General features: G+C 37.5%; 1 protein-coding gene across 8 annotated transcripts in view; it reads left to right on the top strand.

Annotated features, from left to right (window-relative positions):
* The window catches only part of numb (NUMB endocytic adaptor protein), a 67,106-nt gene that overhangs the window by 15,087 nt on the left and 35,187 nt on the right, over positions 1-16,832 (top strand). The window lies entirely within an intron of this gene.

Here is a 16,832-nt window from a genome sequence, read left to right as displayed (position 1 = left end):
GCATTGTGCTTAATGCATATCCACTTCTGCTTGTGTGTTCTCTGCCGTCCTGCCGGTGCAGTATGTGTAATGGGAATGATGTCAAGGGGAAAAAGTAAACATGGTTTCCATGAGTGGCTTTTTCGCTCTGAGGTTTACTCAAAGTTTCCCAGAAGAGTTCGCTTCTAGAGTCATGGACAATATGTGCAGCAGTTAGCTGTGAGTGATCGCCCATGAGGAGGGCAAGCCTCTGTACCACAGTTTGCACGGCACGGATGTTTTTCCTGCAAAAGAGGATGATAGTGATTCTTCTCAGCTGAAGAGAAAGAAACCTGTGAGTGTTGTAGGTCAGCCTGTGTACATACTAACAGCCACTTTGTTATCTTGTGCACAAACTCGCAGCCACTTCATAAAGACATCCTCCTGTGTGTGCCACATGAGTGGGTACATATTGCAGCTTGCTGTAAAGAGGGATCAAGATTGATGGAGTTGGGGCCAAGCAACAAGCTCTGGAGCTAAAAAATGAAGACAACTTCTGCTTTTAAAATGACAACTTAGAGCTAACTCCAAATGCGAGTCAATTTGCATTGACCCCGATATCAAAATGCCAACTTTATTGCAGAAATAAATACGTTTTCAGCATGGTACACGAAAGTTTTTTAGTGTCTGAAACAGGGCTGCAATTAAGGATGATTTCACTCTTGAGTGTGTTGATTATTTTCTTGATTAATTAATTAGAAAATGTTCATAAGTTTTGTTCAAAGTCCAAGATGACATCCTCAAAGTTATTCCATTTATAATCAAAGGAGTAAAGAAACCAGAAATATTAATATTTTAGGAGGTGGAAGCAGAGAATTTGGCTTAAGAAAAGAATTTCAGAAGCAGAAGTTGTGCAGTCATGTAGGACAAAACCACAATGACTGAATCTGAATAAAAGTAGATGAGTAAAGAATCAAGAAAATATTCCAATGTAAGAAGCTGGAATCATAATGTAGACTTTACTTTAACTGTTTGGTTATCAAAGTACTTTATGATTAATTTAATGCCTGGCAGGTAATCGATTAATCAGTTGGAATTGCTGCAATATTTATTTTAGTTGGAGCAAAAAAATAGGAGAATAAAGTCACAAAAAATTGCAGTTCCTCAAATGGCCATGTGAGGCTGGTTCTAAAAGTGAGTCAACTCCCACAGACCTTCATGGTAAAATGCCCCACTTGACAGCAGAAATGTGCATGTTCAAAAGTTTGGTACAAAGACGGTTTTAGGCTCTTAAGCTTATTTCCTTGATCATGACTGCTGTACAGATGGTGAAGTTTTACATAACTTACCTGTTTAAATTGTTCTGAGGCTTAAAGTTACTCATAATTAGGGCTGTGGCTGCTTGGCAGGACCAGACTCCACCTGTTTGCTCATTTTTGCATTAGTCTAGAGTTAAAACTGCCTGAGGGTGATGTCATGGAGGGTTTGTCCATCTTTATATATATATAGTCTGTGTTTGGAGCATTAGACCGCCACATCAAACCCCTCCTAGCAGGCCTCTGCATTCAGTCAGCAGAGTGAACCCTCTCTGTTTACAGCGCTGGTCATTTAATTGAACCTCCACTTTGCTTGGCGTACCGACTCTCCTGGCAAGAGTTTTTGACAAATAATCACAAAATGCTGTTTTGGGGCAAACGCGAGGATGATAAATCTTCTGGAAGCGTCCTCGATGGCCCGTGTGGCCTCGCGGTGGAAACAGGGCTAAAATCTGCCTATTGATTCAGTGTGTGAATCATAGCTGGGGCACTGCTGAGGGGGGGTGATACAGTGACAGTGATTTGCCGCTCCCTGCTGCCAGGGTACTGCCCCAGCCTTTAAATGTGGCCTCAGCTGTTGCCCAAAGTGATGTGTGGCTCTGCGTTTTGAACGGCTGGCTGGCCGGTCAACTTGCTGTTGGCTTCAGCCCCCTTAATGCCACGCCTGACCACTCCTAGACCCACACAAACACGAGCACGACCGCACACACACAAATCCAGACGCACACAACAACACAACACAGTCGGGAGGTTTCTGCAGAGAGGAGCAACTTAATATCCCCTGTGCAGCAGTCTGGACCCTATTTTCCTTCTCCTCAACCCCGAGTCAGTCATGTGTGCTCAGGAAACGGGGGTCATCACGTCTGGTTGGGGGCAGGGAACAGATTGAAGGACTGGAATGATTCAGCGGCAGACAGGCAGCGAGGGTAGCGGCACAAACAGTAGCCAGCACTTCTATTCTCACCATTTCCTTCCTCTGTGGAGAACCGCCCATTTGAACCGTGTCCCGGTCATTCGCTCCCTGGCTCTCACTCCAGCTTTTGGTTCACTCTGAAACCTCTTGAATCTCCCAAGATAGATGTTTACAGACATGAAAACACTGACTCCGTGTGCTGCTGACATTTTTATTATTAGTGCCGCCTGCTCTGAAAGCGGCAGTGCTTTGCTACATTTGGCTAATTGTACAATGCAGCAAAGAGCAGGTTCAACTGCAGGTCGAGCTGATGATATTTTGCATCCGTCACTGCTCAGACGCTCGCAGTACCTGACAAATGGACTGATCCTGACTATTATGGGGTAACTGATGCTGTGGAGAATACAGATCATCAAAATAAAGAGCGGCGTGCTGATCCGGAGCAGCTGGCGATGAATTACGCTTGTTTTCTGACTGTTTCTCTTTCCACCCGCTCTGACACGTTTCTCTCTCTCGTCAGTTATTCAGTGTCGAGCTTTTTGAAGTCAATTATAGTAACTGGGTGGGATTATGGCAGGTTACTCAGAATTACATAAGAACTGGATTGTGTGAAAGGCTTTAAATGCCATTGCAAGTGTATTACAGTTATAAAGAGGCAGAGAAATGTACTGTGAACCTTCACAAAATGCAGAAAAGGAGGCATGATTTAATATAAAACACGGATTGCAACACGTTTTAAATCTGTCCTTAAACTCAAGTTAGAAATGTTGCTCTGCTTGTTGTATATTGGGGCTGCAAATAATGATTATTTCCATTGTCGATCAGTTGTTTGTACAACTGCAACAAGGAATCGATAAGGTGGTCTGACATTTTGGTCTATAAAATGTCAGAAAAAGATGAAAATGTCGGCTGAAGTTTAACAAAGCCCAAGATGATATCTGTAAATGTCTAGTTTTGTCTGCAACCCAAAGATTTTCGTTTTACTCTAATAGAGGAGTAAAAAAATATCTGGAAAAATGCGATATTAGGGAGTTGGTGTCATAGAATTTAAACATTTTGTTCTATTTAAAATTTCTTAACCCTTGTGTCGTCCTGCAGGTCACAGTTGACCCGTTTTAAAGTTTAAAAATGTGGAAAAAAATATATTTTCACAGCGAAACTTCTGATGTCCACATTTTCAACATTTTTGGCACATCTTTGAACATTTTTTGGTGGAAAAAAGAAATGTTAAAAATGTTTCTTAAGAACATTCACATGAAAATCAACCAAAATCCAGCGAATTTTGCAGGATTTTGGTTGATTTTTTTTGTGAATGTTTTCAAAGAAAATAATTAAAGTTTTTCTGATATATATTTAATCACTATAGATATTTTTAGGATTTTTAAAAAATATTTTTACTCATTTTTAAAAAAAATATTTACAAGGATTTTCTTGCCACATTTGGTTTTTTTTTTTTTTTTTTAAACTTAAGGGAAACTTTTAAGGAATTTTCTTCCTGAAGGTTTTGCAAATTTTCAGAAATTTGGAGAATTTTTTTTTTGGCTGAATTTTTGGATTTTTTTCAGACAAGGACACCATATTTTTTGGTGCCCCTAAATGAAGACAACAGGAGGGTTAAAGTAATTAATCACAATATGTGGCATTAATTTAAGAGTTGTTGCAGCTCTATTGTGTTTTTATTCTTTTCAATGTCAATTAGTCAGTTGATTATTTCCAAATTTGCTGAAAAATTGTGTCTGTAAAATGTTGGAAATTGGTACAAAAAAAATCTAAATATATATAGATTTGTGTTTTCCAAAGCCCAAAAATGACATCCTCAAATGCCTCTTGATTTACCCACAACCAGAAGATATTCAGTTTACTGTCATAGAGGAATAAAGAAAACAGAAAATATTACATTTTAAGAAGCTCAAATCACAGAATTTAAACTTTTTTTTCTTGTAAAAGTCCTCAAACCGATAAATCGATTATCAAAATAGCTGATGATTAATGCAATAATAGACAACTAATTGATGAATTACTGCAGCCTTTTTTTTAAAAAATCTGAAACAACAACATCAAGATCATTAGATTGCAATTGTCTGTGTGTTTTCTTTAACTTAATTATCATTATTATTATATGATTTCTCACAGTCAGTGACAGGTGGGCATGCACGCTTGTATGCCAAGTGCGTCTCTCCAGAAAGCTGTCTTTATTGTTGGTTATTTCAAAAGTGTGACTCTGGGGAAATGTTTTTAAACAAGAAACAAAAAACCTCTGATAGGGTACCGCTTCAGATACACTTAGGCATTATCAGCAGCGGTACCACTTGTTTAGCATAAACGGCGTCCCACTCCCGAATGTGACGCTGAATAGGCTGCATTTAGGTCAAACTTCCCCTCAGTGGCAACGTGTACTACTGTAATTAATTCTGTACGCCTGCATGTGACCCAGAATATCACATTTAGGGGTTAGCGTTCAACGAGGGGAGCAGCTTGACGCCCCATCACACTCAGTTCCTCTTCAGCCGAGAGTGTCAAGATCAGACTGCCATTAAATCAATTGCAGCCTTGAGCAATTATGTGACATGTCTGCTCTGAATGGTAGAGAGCCTTATTGTCTTTTTTGTGCCGTTACTGATACATAAATATGCATGTAGGTTGACACATTAAGCTGGGAGTGTGAGCATCCTACCACAGGATATTTTAAGCATCAAACACTTCATTTCCTGCATTCTGATGACTCTTTATGCACCAATTTGCACCCTTTCTGCATCAGTTTATGCTGGAAATGTCTTTATTTATGATAATAGAATATAATTCTGGCACTAGGTGACCCTTCAAAATAAAATGGAGTATAATTAAGTTGTCGCTCAATAGATTGAGAAGTTGTGCGAGTAAATAATACATATTTTAAACACGAAGGAAGACCCAGTGTGGATAAAAAGACCTGCCCCTGTCTGGACCGTTGTTTTCTTTTAGTAACGTCATATTGTTAAATGTTAGATTAGTTTTTAAATCATATTTTTTGGTTCAGTCTCTGTTTTTGTTTGTTATTTCAGTGTGCTTTTATTCAGATTTGTCTTTTATTCATCGTGTTTGTGGCTTTTTGGCTGCTGTTAATCTGTTTATAATTGTGCTGCACTTTGGTTGTAGTTTTAAATGTACTTTCTAAATGTATTTTACTTTACTTGACTAGCAAATTAATCACCAGCCATTATGATAATTATTTAATCAATTTGAATAGTTTTTAGGGAAAAATGTCTGCTTTTGAAATGAGCCTTACTGGTGGTTTTGCTCTTTTATGACTTTAAAACAAGCAAGACATTTGAGAACATCATTTTGGGTTTTGAGAAAAACTAACACACCAATTTGCGCCATTTCTGCCTTAATTTATGGTAGAAATTCCTTTATTTATGTTAAGAAAAACACAGAATGGTGGCCCCAAGTGACGGTTCAACATATTACTCAATATAAATATAAATATTATTGGTTTCCCACAATGGGTTCAGTGGTTGTATGACCTCATAATACTTTTTTTTTGAAGGTTTCTTCACTACTTTAGAGTTATATGCTGAAAATATTAGGATTGTGGACAAAATTTGATGTTTGAGGGTGTCATCTTGGGTTTTGGGAAAGACTGATGCACCAGATTTTCACATTTTCTGCATCAGTTTTAACCATGTCATACCTCAAACATCTGATAGATTATCTGAGACAATGACTGAAGCAATTAATCAACAATGGAAATCATTATTAGTTGCAGATTGGCTGACAGACTCATTCCCTGCTGTCATCACCACAAACTTATCAACCAGGACCCACAAAGTCCAAACCTCTGGCCCTGATCTTGGACCTGAACTCTGGGATTCTCTCTGCCTTTTTTCCCCCTCATGTGTCTCTCTTTCTTGGCTTTCCTTTGGCGCTGCACACTTTCATCTGCATTCCTTCTTCTTCTTCCTTGTCTATTTTTTTTCTCTTTTTCTGCCCCTATTTTTTATATAAGCATGCCAAGCCACAAACCCAGGCCGGAAAATTGGATTACCACGGTAACAGCATTTTTCAAATTCCCTCTTCATATGGCCGTTTGGAGGCAGAACAGAGGCGCTGTCACCTCGAGTCGACCGGTAGCAGATAGCAGAGCTCGGCCTATCTTCTCGAGCGTTACATACGGCCGGCCTTACTGATCGAGGATCTCGTTGTTGCCCTCCAAACTATAAACTGACCCCGAGCGCACACAGCATGGAAGCCCGTGAACGGAGCAGTATAAAATAGGATGAAGGGTATCGGCTGGCACAGCGGCGGGGCGACTCATGAAAGGAGACAGTAGGGCCTTTTTGTCTTGAATTGCTGCCCATTCTCTCTCCCTGTCTTTCTCCAGCTCTCACGCTCTCCTCCCTCCCTGCCTCTATCTCTTCTTTGAAACCCAACCGCTGTACTCATCCCTGGGATCCTTCTGCAAGGATTAATCAGTTTTCCATTCCTGGAGAGATTATTCAAATACTGTTACATCTACAGCCAGCAGCAGCAGCAGCAGCAGCGCTCCCTCCCTCCTCAGCACGGCACCAACTCTTCTTGAATTTATTTTTTTGCGGTTTTCCTCTTCTCTTTACATTTCACCGCCATTGTTGACCGTCCCTCTAATTGTCCAGTGAGCATGTTAATGATATTGCATGTGAGGGTCTTTCCACCGCTCTGCCTCTGTGTACATGGACACAGATCGAGTATAAACGCTCCTTGTGTAATTGTACTCATTAGCGCTGGTGGGAGAACAGCCAGAGATCCTCATGGCAGCAATCTACAGGAGCCTTGACAGCTCCAGCAGGGTTCAGATCCTGATCTCCTGCACCGAAGCCTTCGCCTCCCTGGCATGCAGCTCTTAACATGACTGGAAAGCACCTCTTTAAAAGCCCTAAAATTGGTCATGAAACACGTGATAGAGTTGGAATAATGTAATAGATGGATCCCCCAATCTGAAATGTCCCAAAAGATATAACATTTTTAGTGAACCTGGATTAAATCAGTGAGCAATCTGATGTTCATTTGTCACGAAAGTATAGCTTCATATTGTCATGTGGTTGATTAGAATGGAAATTATACATTTATTAATATTAACCCTCCTGTTGTCCTCCTTTAAGGGCACTAAAAAATATTGTTCCCTTGTCTGAAAAAAATCCAAAAAAATTCAGCAAAAGAATTCCCCAAATTTATAAAAATTTTACAAAATGTTCAGGAAGGAAATTCCTTAAAAGTTTCCTTATAAGTTTTTTTTTTAAATCTCTAAATTTGGCAAGAAATTAAAAAAAAAACATTTAAAAAAAATGCCTTAAAATCTTCCCCAAAAAATCCTAAAAATGTCTAAAATGATTGCATATATATATATATATATATATATATATATCAGTAAAAGTTCTAGTATTTTCTTTAAGAATATTTAGAAAAAAAAAATCTAGATTTCATTGGTGCAACGTCGTCCAACAGGGGCGGGGGACAAGGCGAATATTGGGATCTCGAAATTAATATTTGGATACCACCATCGCGACCGAATATTTGGATATTCCAATATTCGAGTCCAGCCCTAGTTTCTAGGAAGACAGTAGTGTCAGTAAAACATAATGCAGTGCAGACACTTTTTATCGCTGATGGAGTCTGACTCATTTTACTGCGAAAACTGTGGTCTGTGACTTACTTCAGGAGCAGAAAAACTTAGAAGTCACGCACACCATTTGTATTTTTCTTCCTCTCTCGGAAAGATAAGACTGTTCTTCTGCTTTTGTTCTGTTACCGTTAATCCTACACAGATCATAAACTCGGTGCTGTTATTATCTGTTCTGCTGCAGGTTTTGATTTTCCTCTTTGGCTCATAAAGTTGCATTGATTTGATTTTTTTTTGTGAAATCTAGTTAAAAACAGCTTCTGAAGAAATATTGTTGTGCTGAGGAAAATCATGCTCATTTTTAATGCATCTGGAAAAGACACAAACCTGAGGGAAGCAGAGCTAATTCATTTTTTACCACCACCTCCTCCACCCTGCTTCTGAGCGTCTCTGCAATGTTCTCCTTCTCCCACTCCGTCTTTATCTCCTGCTCATTTCCCTCCCAATTATTTCACCTTCTCCTTCCATCTTCCTCCGTCTGGATTTGCTGCTCTGTCTTTGTCTCCCACCTGTCCTCTCTGTGCCATCGTCCTCCTGGCTCTCGGCCAGAAGAAGCCCTCTCATGACCGACACCTTCCAGCTCTCTGACTTTCCCCGTCGCTGCTCGGCCTCCCTCCTCATTACAGCAGCAATTCTATTACCTCATGTCGGTCGTAATGCGGATTTCATACGCGATCTGCATGTTTGACATGCGATCATGAACATGTGTGCAACCTGGCTGACCTACTGTACCAGTCTGCTTTAACAGGTTAATCCCTGGTTGTCCCTGCTGACACAGACCTGCCATCGCGGCTTTAGTTCAGCGTACGCTCCGCTAGCACATTTGCATCGCTGTGAAAATCATACTGTGCATTTACAGAACAAAGAAATGGAGTTGCTCGGTTTATTGAAATGTTTTTGCAGCATTCAAGTCAATATAAAGCATTTTTTTTAGAAAATGATCAACATGAAAGTAGAATGTATGATGTCTTTATTTTGCAGTTATTATTTAAAGTGTTTTAATATTTAAGTCAATCGTGTCAGACCAGGGTTAATCCTACACTGTAAAAAATATCTGTCAAAACAGCTGGGAAAATCTGGCAGTAACTGTGTCAGAAAAATTACACTTTAAAATGGTTCAATACTATAAAAATTCTGTTGAAAATAATGGCAAAAGTAGCATTTTTAGATGATGTAAATGTCATAAATTGTTAGGAATTACTTGCAGCATGTAAAATTACAGATTTTTGATGTGGTCATAGTTTACAGTTTTGTTTTTTACACTCGGCATGTGACTCAACACCATTTCTTTGATTTTATTAGATATTGACTGGAACAAAACTAGGTCAAAATTTTTTGCTGATTTAAGTACAGTACAATAGCATAGTAAGTGCAATTTTACAGACAAACATTGTAAAATAAAAAAAAGAAATGGTATTCGTAAAAATACAGATTTTTGATGTAGACATCATTTACTGCTTTTTTTTTTACACTCAACGTATAAATTAATACCTTTTCTGTGATTTTATTAGACATTATCTGTGACAAAATTAATCATTTTTTCGTCAATATACATAATCCTTCATTAAAAATTTAATAAAGGTCAATATTTTTTGCTGATTTAAGTACAGTAAAATAGTATAGTAAGTGCAATTTTACAAACTACTACTATTAGTAGAAATATAGATTTTTAATTTAATATTATTTAATTAATATATTAAAATAAAATAAATGTAAACAAATTCGTATTTAAAATGATAAAATATTAAATAAATACTATGTATTAAATTAATTTATTTATTTAATATAATTTTGATTGTTTTTACTTGTAATTGATTGAAACGGAGAAAAGGAGTTCGAGTGATTTACCATTTTTAATCCCCCGAGAGTTTTTGCAAATAACAGAAAAAATACCTGTAAAATAATGTAAAACCTTTGATGATTCAAGTACTGTAAAATAGTGTCATTTTACAGTCAAACATTGTAAAATTATCAATTACCGTTTATTAAAATACAGATTTTTACAGTTAACATGTGAATTAATATTAATTTTTTCTGTGCTTTTTTTACTAGATATTAGCTGTAATTTCGCTTAACAAGGGAAGATCAGTGAAAGATGTCCAAAGCAGAGTTGAGGAGTGAAAGCAGACGATGTGTTCTGATTTAATTCAGATCAATCTCTGTGGTGGAGAGCATAAAAACAGCCCTGTGAATAAAGCATGGCGTGCTGTAGAGGAGCTGTGTGATGGATTTTAATTCTGCTGCTCTGAACCTCACACTTGTTGTGTCTTGCTTCTTCTTGTGAGATTTCTGGTTCGGATCACCGGCGAATGTGAATCTGTCCTGGATCATTGGCTTGGTTTGAAAAAACAAAAAGGGTCTAAAGGGTAAAAGCATGAAAAGCAGAAACTCCTGGTTGGTTCAAGAGCAGCAACATCTTGTCAGGGAATTGTGTTTTTTGTTTTCTTTTAGCTGTTCTCGTTCCAAACATGCTACATTTTGGCACCGCTGCTCGTATCGCATTCCTGCTAACGGCTGCACATGTCGTACGCTCACTCCTTAGGTGCATATGCTTGGCCGAGCTCCAGCGTTCACCACGAATACACAAACACAGCCAGCGTATGCTTTCTTTCCCACGCACAAGAATATATGTGCTTTCACCTACATTCCCGCTCTCCCTTTCCTTTTTTTTGTCTTAGACGTTGCAGTTCTGCAGGAGAGAATGTGTGTGTGTGGGTTGTAAGCTGGCAGCGAGTGCTAAGTGATTTAGAAGGTGAGTTTAGGGAAGGTACTGTAAGATGAGGCAAAAACTACGAGGCTTTAATGGGGAACATTTGCCAGCGAGACAAAAAAAAAAATCTACTTTCTCAGCTAATGGTGCATTATGGCTTTCTTGCCCCACAATTCATATAATAGACTTCACTGCTGCTTTTTCACTTCATATTAGACGCTAAACTGCATTTGGTTGCCTATAAAGTTGAGTCTAATCTGTTCTTCTGGTATATCTAAAGCATTTAAACCCTCTTTTTTATAGTTAATTTCGGGTATGTGGCACCGACCCTATAAAATTGAAAACAAAAAAGATATTTGAAGACGCCGCCTTTATCTCTGCAAAGTTTTAACACAAGATGAGACAGTTTTTGTGTTTTTCTGATTTGTTAATTAAAGAAATCTCTCTATTGCAGCCCTATATACACTTGTGGACTTTTGTTTTGGTGAATGTGTTGCCAAAAAGCTGCCTTTTTGCACATCCAGCAGACAGACTTCAAAGGTTTATTTATTTTTTGGCATTTACCCTCTAGAAATATACAGTAACTGTTGGGAAATTAAGAAAAGGAATGACATGTAGCTGGGGACATCAGCTTCCATTTGTACTTGTGTTTCTGGTGATTTGGCAAATATTCACTCTCAGTTTGCTCCTGTTTTGGTCTCCTGAGGAAGGAAGATGTTTGGAGATGTTTTGATGAAACCAAAACAATGAGCCAAAAAGACAGAGTTTGAATTCCCAGTGGAAGATTGTTACAAATAGTCATCTAAAAGAAGATTAAAATGCCGACTAGCGCAGCGTTATCGAGTAAAAGGACCAAATGTTTCTTGTTCCATCTTCTGTATCATTAAAATATGTTGCATTTCTCTTTTTAATCGAGTAAAATAGGTGTTACTGAGCAGAAAAAGCAATGTGGAGAGGTTTTTTTCAGGGCATTTTTCTTTGTTTTGTGACTTTATAAATTTCCAAGCACTGCTATATTGTGTATTTTTTTGTTTTATTTTGTTACTCTTGATAAAAACTTGTTGAGAATTTATACACACACACAGCTAGATGAATTGTCCTTGAAAGTTTACCTTTTTTTTAGAAAAATATACATTTGTAGCTTCCTTTTTTTGCACCAAAAAATGTGACAATGCTTTGAGCAAATGTTAACCCACGTTTGAAAATGTGGAAAAAATATGTTCTCACAGTGAAACTTCTGATGTCCACATTTTCAACATTTTCGGGAAATTTTTGAACATTTTTTCGTGGAAAAAAAGAAATGCTAAAAATGTTTCTGAAGAACATTCACAAAAAAATCAAACAAAATCCATCGAATTTCACTGAACTTCGTAGAAACATTTTTAAACATTTCTTTTTTTCCATCAAAAATGTTCTAAAATTTCCTAAAAATGCTGAAAATGTGGACATCAGAAATTTCACAGTGAAAATCTATATTTTTTCCACATTTTTAAACTTTAAACCGGGGTTAAAGACATACTGAAAAACCACAACCACCGTACATTTCCTCTGTCTTTGCTAGGTGGCATCTTGTGTCTGGTGACAGTATGAGAGATGCATTCAGAGTGAGAACATTTACTCAACAAAAGGCTTTAATTTGTTGCACTGAAGACGAGGTGCAGACTAATGTGTTCTGCTTCCTCCTCTCAGCTCTGCAGGCTGGAAGCATGCAGCCTGTCACTGGCACTGCAGTGAGCCCAAACATGATATGACCTAAATAAACGAGCGCGTTAGGAAAGGATGGAGCAGTATTCTCTCTCTCTCGCTCTGTCGTCTTGTTTCCAAACACTTCAGTCTTCTGCAGGCTATGACTTGCGTACGTGCACTGTCGACGCAGACGTGCACGCCGGGTGTTGTTCCTTTTATATCGTTACACCTGCAGAGGCTCTTATTACGAGGCAGGTGATTTCACGCTTCCAAACACCTGCTTTACACTTTGTTGGTCATTCTTTCTGCCTCATTATTCTATTATTCTACTATTCTACCTGCAGCGTGGCTCAGGGGTCACTGCTGCAGATTCAATTACAGAGCACATGGACAGAAATCTACTCTTTATATTTTGGAGATTTAAATATAGTAAAATTGTTTAATTTCACCATCAGAGCTTGTAAACGCATAAATTATCATTTGTAATTGGACGAGTGGACTGTATTTGCGACTTTTGCCTTTTTTCTTACAGTTAACATGTAAATTAATACTCTGATTTTGTAATTTTGTGAGATATTGTCTGTAAAAAAACAAGGAAAATCTGTAAAATAATAATTAAAAACAGTTTTTAGTCCTTGTACATAATTATTCTATAAGGTACCTTAAAATATATTTTTTTCTACATTTTATGACAATAGGATAGCGTAATTTCACAGTCAAACGTTGTAAAAGAATAAATTTTTGTTTTAAATTTTTTTTATTGTGGATGTTTTTTAAATTTTTTGCCTTTTTTACAATTAACATGTAAATTAATATTTTTGGTAATTTTATGAAATATCTGTAACAAAACAAGGAAAATCTTTTTAAAAAATCATTAAAAGCTGTTTTTAATCCTTATAAATGATTAGTCTATAAAATAGCTTAAATTTTTTTTTCTGGATTTAGTGAAACAAGAAAATTAAATGTAAAAGAATGAAGTATCATTTGTTCTCTTTCTTGGGTTTTTAAGTGGTCAATATTTGCAATTTATGCCGGTTCTCTTACAGTTAACATGTAAATGAATATTTTGTTTTGTAATTTTAAGAGGTATTATCTGTAACAAAACAGTGAAAACCTGTAAAATAACAGTTCAAACTGCTTTTAACCCCTTAAGCTTCAGTGTACCGCCGGCGGTACACCTACTAATTTGCATAGGAATTTCAAGAATGTCCGACGGCTGCAAACGCGATTATACAAACACTATACGCCGATGGAAAGCTTAGATTCTCATGAATCCGCCGGTATAAACCACTTTCAGATGCGATTACCACAGCTGGTGAGAAAAACACATTTGTCCGACAAAAACAAATATCCATCCATCCGTTCTCTATACACGGCTTCAACGCACACAGCGCGACTCACATTTCCGGATTTATTATTACACACAAAAAAAAGATCATAATCCAACCTTTTACATCCAGATGACACAAGCCAGTAAACTATTTTATCCAAAACATGTCCTGAAGTCGGTATAAAATCCCCGAATCGGTCATTTTCAAGGAAATGCACCTCGCGATGCCCGTCCAATATTCCCTGTATTTTTCGTAAGTTTTTTTATTTAAAAATAGAATATTAGCGATTTTTTTTGTACTGAAAACGGCTGGAATTGACTGAAGCTTAAAGGGTTAATACTTAATAAACCTGATTTTTCTTTCAAATAACATAAATGTACTATTTTTTCTCAATTTATTTTCCATAAAATAGCAGAAATTTACAGCCAGACATCATAAAAGAATGAAGGATCATGCTAAAAAACATGAATTTCTGAAGTGGCCAGCCTTTGTTTTTTGTCCTGGTTTCTTACGGTTAACATGTAAATTAATACCTGGTTTCTGTAATTTTACTAGATACTCCAAGTTTTTCCAGATTTAAATACAATAAACTAGTGTCATTTTATGCCAAACATTTGAAAAGAATTAATTATTTGTGAAAATATTATTTTTTTTAAGTAGACAGATGGATAATATTTGCAGTTTGGGCCAGTTTGTTACAGTTAGCATGTAAATTAGTTCTTGAAGAGTTTATTTGCAAAAACAGATAACTCCGTTTTATACATTTTCAGAAAATTTTTTTATTGTTTACTTGAGATAATGATAACAATAACACTAATAATTTATTTTTTCTCTATTTTGTCATGTATTTTTCTACTGAATCAAATCCACTCAGCTTCAGTTTGATTGATATTATCTCAAGTAAACAATTTAAAAAGAAGTTTTCTGAAAATTTATCAAAACTGAGTTATCTGTTTTTGCAAATGAACTCCTCACTTTGTAATAATACTAGATATTATCTGTAACACAGAGGGGGAAATCTGTAAAATAATCATTCAAAGCTGTTTTCAATCCTTAATGTACATAGCTATTCTATAAGATAATGTAAGATAGTATTTTTTCTATATTTAATGACAATAAGAGGTGTAATTTTACAGCCAAACGTTGTAAATGAATAAATCTGACTGGTGGCTTGCAGACTCGGCCTCTCCGCCTCTCATTGGTCCAGACGTTGCTCCTACAAAGCAGCTGTCTTGTAAAACAGCCTCAAACGCAGGTTAACTTTGTTGTGTGTCTTTTGTAGTCGCTCTCGGGCTTTCTCAAAGTGCAGAAATTCGCTGCTCGGACTAAGCCTCCCGAGACGTTTTCACAGTCCGCGCTCCACTCCAGGCCTCCCCTCTGGTGACAGTGGGAAGTTTGATGTGTTTATGTGCGATCCTGTGGCCTGGTCGGGCCTGAAAGCTTTATTGTGTGCTGCCCACAGAGCTGGAGCCTGGCATGGACAGATAAGAGAGCCTCACCTCAAATACACTTTCTGCTGCCTGCCATTACCGGCTCACAGGACAGGTTTCATTATGCAAACAGACAGCTCAGGTCCTGTGTGGAAGTAGCTGCATACGTGTGTGTGTGTGTATGCTGCTACGTTATGTGTGCGTGGACAGTGAGTTCTCCTGGATTAACGACCTTTTAATCCCGTCAGATCCTCATCAGCTCAGAAGTTAGTGGGTACAACTTGTTAGTGGAGGAGTATGCTCGACCCACGTGTTAAAAGTCAGAGCTGCACGGCTGAATGAGTCGTGGTCCCCCGTTATGAGCTGCTCCAGGAGATGTGAGGCAGACTCTCCATGATGGATGCACCTCTCACTTCTAGTTTGGATCAGCAACTTTTAATTGGGCCTTTTTTTTTTTTTGGTGCCTCCTAATCCCCCCTCAGAGCCAAGACGACATACATGTACTGTTTAAAGCAGGGCTCCTGGCTTCATTAATGCTGCTTTATTCTGGAGTTTTATATAATTCTGCTGCACTAGAGCAAAATTACAACTGATTACATTACATTTTTACAGGCACTCCACTAATCTGGGTTTTATTTTAAATGCTAGATCCCACAAGCTATCATTCAAGGTAGCATTGAACTCTCTAAAGCAGGGGTGTCTAACTCGTTTTAGTTCAGGGGCCAAATTCAGCACAATTTGATCTCAAGTGGGCCGGACCAGTAAAATCAGAGCATAATGATCTAGAAATAAACACAACTGCAAATTTTACCCTTTGTTTCAGTGCAAAAAACGAGACACAAAGTGACAAAAAAATAGACAAACGACACAAGCGAGACAAAAAAATAGAATGACAAAAACGAAGTGAGACAAAATGGAAACCTAAATTGACAAAAATATGAGACAAACGACAAGTCAGACAAAAAAAACGACAAAAACAAGACAAAATATGACAAAAACGTGACACAAAGTTACAAAAAAAGGACAAGCAAGACAAAAAAGACACAAAACGACAAAAACAAGACAAAACATGATAAAAACAAGACACAAAGCGACCAAAAATGGACACGCGAGACAAAAAAAGACACAAAACGACAAAAACAAGACAAAACATGACAAAAACGAGACAGAAAGAGACAAAAAATGGACAAGCGAGACAAAAAAGAGACACAAAACAACAAAACAAGACAAAATATGCTCAAAATGAGACACAAAGCGACAAGAAAATGAACAAACGACACAAGCGAGACAAAAGAAAGACACAAAATATAAATGAAGCATGTCTGTCTGAATTTAGAAGATAAAAACCTGCATTATCAGTAATCCTGCCGTTCTCATACAGTCAGCAGGTTAAGAGTTCTCTCAGTTAAATCACTACTGCTGCCTCTTATTTGTCCTGCCTGGATTCTCTTGTTCCTCCTGGTGAGTCAGAGCCTCAACAGCTGACTGCATTGTTCACCGTGTTTGAAGGATTCCTATTTACAGGAACTAAACGGGACTCCTGAAAGCGCTATTGTGGCACCGTGGTTCTTCATGATCACCTGCTTTTTTGTCCTGTATCAAACAGAGGAAGTTGACTGATTCGTTCCGTGTCGACATGTACTGTTGGCTGCATGTGAATTGGTACATTTCCTCGGCTTACAAATGTTTGTCATTACTTAATGCGATTTGTCTTTTTTTGTTGCAAACAATCCCCAAAATTACACCATTTATAACGGAAAGAATCGCAGAATAATCAGCTTTCTGATGGTCTTTGAACTGTTCTGTTGGGTCATTTTTAAACAAATCTGAGCTTAAAATTATGATTTTTTTTT

Source organism: Acanthochromis polyacanthus, chromosome 1 (assembly GCF_021347895.1).
Source record: "Acanthochromis polyacanthus isolate Apoly-LR-REF ecotype Palm Island chromosome 1, KAUST_Apoly_ChrSc, whole genome shotgun sequence".
Lineage (NCBI taxonomy): Eukaryota > Metazoa > Chordata > Actinopteri > Pomacentridae > Acanthochromis > Acanthochromis polyacanthus.
The sequence above is the reverse complement of the archived record's forward strand: the minus strand, read 5'-3'. Positions and strand labels throughout refer to the sequence as shown.